The sequence below is a fragment of the Corapipo altera genome, unplaced genomic scaffold, assembly GCF_003945725.1.
Source record: "Corapipo altera isolate COAL_440 unplaced genomic scaffold, ASM394572v1 22, whole genome shotgun sequence".
Taxonomy (NCBI): Eukaryota; Metazoa; Chordata; class Aves; order Passeriformes; family Pipridae; genus Corapipo; species Corapipo altera.
This window is the reverse complement of record NW_020884886.1, coordinates 12,505,820-12,513,770: the sequence shown is the minus strand read 5'-3', so window position 1 is coordinate 12,513,770 and position 7,951 is coordinate 12,505,820. Positions and strand designations below refer to the sequence as shown.

Sequence of the window (7,951 nt, the reverse complement as noted above, 5' to 3'; positions counted from 1 at the left end):
TTAAAAACAATGGCTGTTAAGCTTTTATATTGTTTGTTTTTTCAAGTCTCTCACCTATAAAAACCCTCCCAAAATGCTTGTGTAACTTCTATTTTTTGTATTTTAACAATATAAATTAGTTTCAATAAATACAAAAAAATCTTTAAATATCACTTAATGAACTATTTATTTCCTCATTTTATTGTAATTTTTTCATTCCTTTTCAAAATATGAAGGAAGATTTGTTTGTTTGCTAGTTTTTTCTGATTTCTTTTTTAAAGACAATGCATAAGAAAGGTAGAACTTCTGAATTCTTTGCTCCAGTGTATTTCAGTAGTCAACCTGACTGCAAAGGCTAAGCAAGATACATGCTGTCACGCATTTTGCACTCCATAAACCTCTTCAGATCACAGGCAAACTAATAATAGGTGAAAACCTTCTAGGGGTTTTATGAGTTTCACTCTTCAGAAATTTAAATTCTTACCCATTTTCCTTATTTAAAAATTTTCGGGGGAGGGAGGTGGGGAATCAAGCTGAATTTTGAAAGTTGTTTGCATCATAATAACAGTTTCTCAACAGTAATCTCATATTCTCTCATTGCTTTCTAATTACTACTTAGCAAGTTGATTAAGTTCCATTGTGTTCCAAAGTAGCTTTAACTTGCTGTATTGCTTATCAATATAACCAGCTGTTCAGTGGTAGATTCAGTGATGACGGCATTTTTAATTGCTTTTTTCGTTAGGCTAAGTAAGTTCAGATGGTCACTAATTAGTTCTGTCATGCTGAGGTAGTTTTGTTATGAACAATGTCATCAGTGTTTCACTGAAGAGAGTTTTCCCAAGACCTACACTGCTTCATTATCCCTAGGAATCTGTCCTCAGTTTCCTTATTTGTTATAACTCACATAAGGTGATATGAACTAAACTGGACTGTCACTTAAAAGAAAGGTTCTACTAGTGCACATAATGATTTCTCATTTTCCTCTGCTAAAAAGCAACCAATTGAAACAATCATAAAGGCTTATTCTTTATTAAGGTCTATGATATGCTTTAGGGCAACCCAAGTTATTTCAAAATTATAAGGCATTGAGGCAGTTTATGTTATTCAAACTGTCTGTGTTTCTCTTACATAAGACGACATGACATGACTGGCCTTTTTTTCAGTATTTTAATCTTTTTCTATGTAAGAAAATAGTCTTCCTGAAATATAAAAGGAAACAATAATGACACTTTTCTTCAAGATGAATAAAAATAAATTAAAAATATATAAATACTATAAAAAAATGAATATTAGTTGTTTTTTTTTTTTCAGGGTTTACTTTTATTAAAATCCCTTGCTGATTGTATTTTTTTTTAATATAATAATGTGTTTGTAACCTATAGTACAAAAAAACTCACTTGGAGAGTAAAACATCAATAGAACTCCTTACAGAAGTTTTCCTTACAGTTTTTTTTAAATAACTGCTTTTTTTCTATCCTTCATTAGAGGTCATCTTTGACAAAGGTTTTATAATACCTGTTGGTTATAAAAGCAACTTCATACTGACTGAGTTGTTACTAAAGATTCACTTGTGATGTATCATTGCCTGTGGCCAAGACATGTACAACTTTCTAGAAAACTTATCTGAAACACTAAGGAAGTATCTAATCCTGACTCTATAGAACTCAGTTTTTGTGATGGAAGGAATTTTTTCATTTCTCTCTTTATTTCTTAGCAGTTTGTGTAACTTTTAGGGTGGAACAGTGTCTCTTGACTTTCTCAGGAATCTGTATCTGTTTCAGTTTTATGATTTTAGCATAAATATGTGTGAATATCCTATAGTATTTTGTTAAGAAAATTTATGTTCTTGAGTCACCAAAGACTGTTTCAATTGACTGTAGGATCAAACCACTAGAGGATTTTTGATGAAAAATGTGGGAAAAAAAAATCAAGCTAAAAATTATATCTTGCAGGAAAATAGGTTGCAAGGAAGGCTGGGAAAAACATGCTATCCTGATCTACCTGGGGAATATTGAACTGCAGTTAGTTATTTTGGGTTCAACATGTCATGGAAACTCCTTAACAGAAATTTCTATCTGAAGAGTCAGATGTGAAGATAGAACAGAAAACCCAGTAATGATTATGCAGCACTAAAGAGTCACTCCTCTGGTAACCCACAAAACTCGTTTATACCAACTCATTGAGTAGAAAATAGAAAAATCCAGTTGTATAGATGTGCCTCCATCATGTTTAAGACATTATTCTAGTGGTAGTTGCTGAATCAGAATTTCTCACTTTTCATCAGCTCCTATTTATAGCCCAAAACTATTGATATTCACTTTATTAACATTTGTTCCATATAAATCTTTAATCACTCAACATTTGTCTGATTGTACAATAATTGTTCCCTGTGGACAAAAAGTGATGGAAGTATAATTAGTATCAATAACAAACATAGATAGCAGGACTAGAAAGATGTTAAATCTTATAAAAATACTCTATATATTACATATATATGATGCATATTTAAATATATGAAAAGAAATGGAGAAAGTAAATTTCAGAGAAATTTTTTATAAATCCAGACCAGTAAATAAGTGAACTTTAAATTACCCATCTACTCCATAATCACTAAACATTTATTCTGACCTACAAGAATGCTAAAATTTGGAACACATCTTTGAGTATTATAAGACTGTAAAGCTTTGTCTTTGTGAAGGTGTATAAATTTTAAAATACAGAATAATCCTCTTCTTCTAATTAAGGTTAATTTTTCAGTCTTTTTTAACCCTAATTAATCTGCAGCTTCTTTGTGCTTCTGAATTTGTTATAGGGTGAGTGAAATGTGATTTTTCAAAAATAATAAACCAGACATTATTTCTCCTTTAAAAAAAGAAAATGAATGTATAAAATAACAATAGAAATCTTATATTCCTAAAAAACAGGTGGTTTTTTTAATCGAAAACCAGTGAAACAGAAAAATTTCTTAGAGAGTTAGTTGTCTCAAAATACAATCTCAAGCTCTAATTCATGCAGCTACTTAGAGCTGGGCAAGAATTAATGTTGAGAGAGATGTGTTAGTTTATATACAATATAAATAAAAAAGGGTTAAAATATGAGCTCAAGAATTGTTCTGTAATTATCTACACTAGGTAATTAATTTAATTGACACTTCTTTTCAGTGTTTTCCCTTGTGCCAGCTGGCGTTTTCACAGCAAATCCTGGGCACATTTCAGGGCATATACATGACATGTACCATTCCCAATGGGGATATGAGTGTGGCAGTCTGTCTTGGAGTAAAGTATAGTTATTTTACTATGAACCAGGTATTCTGCTTGGACTCAGAACCAGCAAACATTTCCTACCAGTAACACAGGCCTTGCCTGAATTCTTGTCTGCACAAAAAGATTACAAAATCTGTTCAGAATCGCAGCATCAAGGATGTAGTTTTCTTCTTTGCCTAAGGATACCAAAACAACATCTTCCCCAACATAACCATTTTTATTTTGTTATTACATTTCACAAAAAATCTGGTCACAGTCAAAAATAGAAATCACACCTTTGCAAAGCCAAGAGTTTATTTTAACATGATGGAAATCAACAGTCTAAGAAAAAAGATTTATTAGTCAGCATCTAATTATAGAAAAAGAAAAAGGAAAAAAAAGACTAAAATTAAACAGGGGAAAAATATCAAAACCGATAATATGGTTCACATTTCTAGTCTCATACTTCTTTTTTCTAATCTTTTTTCCAAGAATTATGCTCACCTTTTCATAGCTGCCCATGGTTCTCATGTGGATAGCTTCAGTACAGTGAAGAGGGAGTGTATGGAGAGAGTGACTGCAAGAGTCCCTAGTATCCCAAATACCTCACTAAGAGGGGTATGATGTTGGTGGATTCTTCTTCCTCACATTGGGATATGCTTGGAGGGGTTCTTTTATGTCTGTTAATGTGCTTTTTAGACTTTAATATTTCTCATTATTTACAAGTCCACATTAACTTTTATTTTACCATATGCATCTTGGTTTACATGTTTTACTCTACTTTCTGTGTAAACCATAAAAATGTTTTTGTCCAACTTCTCATCTCCATTTCTTCAACTGAACACTGAGGAGGGTTTTTTTTAGCCATGGGGTCTCTGATGTCTGCTTGGACTTCATCTCTTACCATCTCATGCCTGTAGTCCTGCACACCACATTCTCTATTGCTACTTCTCAAGGACTCTGCTGTCATACCAGTGCTGTATCACGGTACTTGCATGACTAATGTAATGTACTATGTCATTACTGTATAGTCAAAACCATCTTATTCTACACATAACAGCTACTTTTTGCTACTAAGTATGTGTAAAAAAAAGATAGTTCTACCATACTAGTGTAAGTAAAAGTGAAATGAATCAGCCACAACCACCTGGTCATTAGACAAATTGCTGTTACAGATAACCCAAGTGAAAACAAAGCTCCAGGCAGGTCACAAATTCAGATTGAGCAAATCTGTCTCCATCCTAAGACTCTGTCAACTCAGCACAAAACCTGGGCCTTCTTGTTATCTGTGGTAGAACTGTATTCCTGGGCTACAGGGCTATATTTATGGGATGTAAAAGGCATGAGGTCAATGGCAGTCCTCTATAATCACATGAATTTGCATCATTGTAGGGAAAGTAATCCAAGATGCACTGTGACAGCAGGAATAGAATTCTTAGCTGCTTATAGCAAGAAAAATATCTGCAGGGCAATTAAATCTTATATTCTCTCCTAGAATTATTTCTCCTGGTTTTCCTTCTCATAAGATGAATAGTTATATCATCATCTCAAGAGATATGGGATTGAAATGCTTCCCTAGGTTCAGAAGTACCTTGAGGTCTCTAGGACTTCTGAAGATAATACCTTCATGCCCTTGGAATTTGCTTTCAGTCGGGTGGGAATCTTCAGTATCACAATTTTAAATGCTCCCTCCATCTGTCCTACTTTGAGAAAAAAACCCCATGGAAATAAGACACCACTTTCTATACATTTTGTTACAGATATCTAACAAGCACTACAGGCTAATTCCAGGTGCCTAGAAGCATGTTAGTCAGATCATGAAGGCAACCATTTATACCCTACACAGTAGGTTTTATGAAAGACTGTACTCTTTTGTTTTTAGAGAATAAACTGTATCTACATAACTGTAATTTACTTCTAACTGTCATTTGGTCATATGATGCAAGTGACAGAGGTGGTCAAATTATCATTATATATCCTCATATGACCCAGGTTGCTGACTATTTATGAAATGTTATATCAGTAAGAAACTTATGTTCGTTATGTCTGGATATCCACAATTAGGTGATTTGCAAAATGTATCAATTTTTAATATTTTTTTTCATAATATATTAAACAAAAAGATGAAATAGTTTAAAATTTTAAAAGTTTTTTTTACATCAATCTTCATAATGCTCTGGTCTACAACTTTTTCTGAGCTATAACTGAATGTATAGTACAGTACAGAAGCTCAGAAGTGACACCATCCACTGGGGAAACATGCACAGACTATTACAAATAAGCTAAAGATGGAAATCAAACTGGCTACTTAATATCAAAACCTTCCAAATATATTTAATCGATTTATAACACCTTCCCTAGCAAAAGGACTTGACATTTCCGTAAGCATTGTGACAGTGTAAGAAAATGACTTTAATGTATTACATTGATGAAATTCTTCTGAACTGTGTAAGACAACATGCTACAATGATGAAGCCCCAAGCTGTAGATATGAAGACAACCCAATCATTCTCTGCACTACCCACTGCAGGCTTGACAGTACTACTTTTTAATTCATATTACTTTTTTGGGTACTTCAGAGCAAAAGCACACTAGAATCCATGATAAATGATTATTGTTTAAAGTCCTTTCTTGAACCCCAAGTACTGATTGTTCCTATAGCTGGAACTGGATTTTTGCTGTTCTAGGATATGAATGGTATTAGTCACCCTAGAGGCTTGTTCCATGTTTACCTCTGTGAACAATGAATCAGCAGATTTTGACACCTTAAACATATTTCCCATCTATTTGTTACGTTTTCACTTTTTATGATGATTACTTTCTGAACTCAGAGCAAGGTGCTCTGGACACTGTGCTGGTATTTATCACAAGCAGGTTCTGGGGTGAGCCAGAGAGCGCCGCACAATCAAGCATGGTGAGGGGAACGAGAACCATGGAGATGGCTGGGGCTGGCCCAGGATTAACCCACAAGTGAGACCTGGTTTAGCAGCGTCCATGGCCAGTCAGGGCTATGGAGGGTGGGAACTGATGGCTGTGGGCAGTGGCAGAGGCTGAACTGGGGTCCTGGGTCATGGATAGGGTGGGGGAGGCCCTAGGGTGATGGTCAGGCATGGTCAAGGCTGGTGGTGCCCTCAGGGCCCTGTCAACCATTTTACCTCACCTGCCTCACCTGCTTCAACCAGAACTGTGCAAATCTCTCCAGTGGCAAAAGTATGACCAGTGAGGAAGTCACTGTGCAACAGCTGTCCTTTCTGTCAGCTGAAACTGGGAGTGGATTTTGTGTAACTTCTGAACCTCAGCTGCAAAAGAGGAAGAAGAAAGCATTTTATACATTAGAAAATACAATTTAAAAACTGAAAGCAAACCTCAAGACTAAAGAGAAAAACATGAGAGATGCTGGTGACTTCTCAGAAAGGTTTTTTTTCCTCCTTCTATGCAGACTGAAGGATCCAGACAGACTTTGGAAGTAGGAGCAGAATGCTATGAGGAAATGATCTATACTAAAAAGTTTATATATATCATTATAGAAGGGCTTTTCTTTATTAATTGGGTAGTTTGGACAATAGTGTTAGTATTGTAACTTGACTAATTAAAGGTGTTTTTTTTTCTTTTTTAATTGACTGCAAAAATATTAGTCGATCTAAGAATATATTCTTACCTTAAGAATAAATTCAAGAAGAAAATAAAAAAAAATGGTCTAACTTTTTTCTTTGAGGTGTTACGGTTCCCAGAATCTGTTAAAAAAACTTTCCGTGACATAAACAGCAGTTAATACTGCAATACACATAGACAAAGAAAAAATAGCCTTAAATTGAACTTCCACGAGGACAAGAATTATATAATATATCCAAAAGGAGAAGCAGGGAAGGAAGAAGCCTTGCTTTTTAGGGTGTGCCTCATCACTCTCAGCTAAAACAAAGCAGATCTTAGATCTTCAGAGTTGTACTGCAGATAATTCCTTTATTTGGTCTGGTTTATGATACATATCCAGTGCTTTAAAAATTATGAAAAAGCTTCAAATTTTAATTCTGGATAGGTGTACCCTACTAATAGTGGTATTTCATAGAAATTACTTGAGTCTGAACATCTTTTACCACTTACTCAGAATCAATAAATAACAACACAAATAGGATAAAAAGATAACAAAAATTTTGGGGGAATGATTGAGAAAACCATAAACACATACAAATTCATATGGTTGTTGATATACTCATACATGTTAATAACACCCCTTGCAGTAAGAGTAAAATCAGGACTTGGACAAATAAACACATTCTTGTGAGATGATAAATAACCACATTGTCAGGTTTCCTGTGGCAGTTTGTGTGCATGCTTTTCCTGTGTGGTAACCTCCACGTAAACAAAAAGTAGTTTGAAATACTATATTCTTCTGTCACTGAAAGTAAGATAGTTTGCATTTATAACTAAGAATCCATACAGTTGCATAGAAAGTTATCACTCAGAAGATGAACACATGGGAACTTTTAATACATGACAAATTTCTATTTTACATTGTTTAAATACTAGTAAGTAAGAGTACAGGCCATACTTGGAAGATAACATTGTATTTTGACACATCAAGACATTTTCTCTTATACAGTGAAAAATAACTGAAGATGAAACTACAGTTATTTTACTTCAACTTAAGAGAAACTAATACCAAAAAAGCTGTAGTAGATGAAAGGCATTATTTACACTGACTAGTTAGCTTCTGTGACAACTTCTCCCGT

At 34.2% G+C, this 7,951-nt stretch overlaps 1 long non-coding RNA gene across 1 annotated transcript; it reads right to left on the bottom strand.

Moving 5' to 3' along the window:
* Positions 1 to 257: 257 nt before the first annotated feature.
* On the bottom strand, positions 258 to 1,178 carry LOC113946939. The gene is made up of 2 exons (XR_003527588.1): positions 1,108 to 1,178; positions 258 to 334 (listed from the first exon to the last, which is right to left on the bottom strand). It is a non-coding gene; the product is annotated as an uncharacterized LOC113946939 (long non-coding RNA).
* Between the last annotated feature and the right edge of the window lie 6,773 nt (positions 1,179 to 7,951).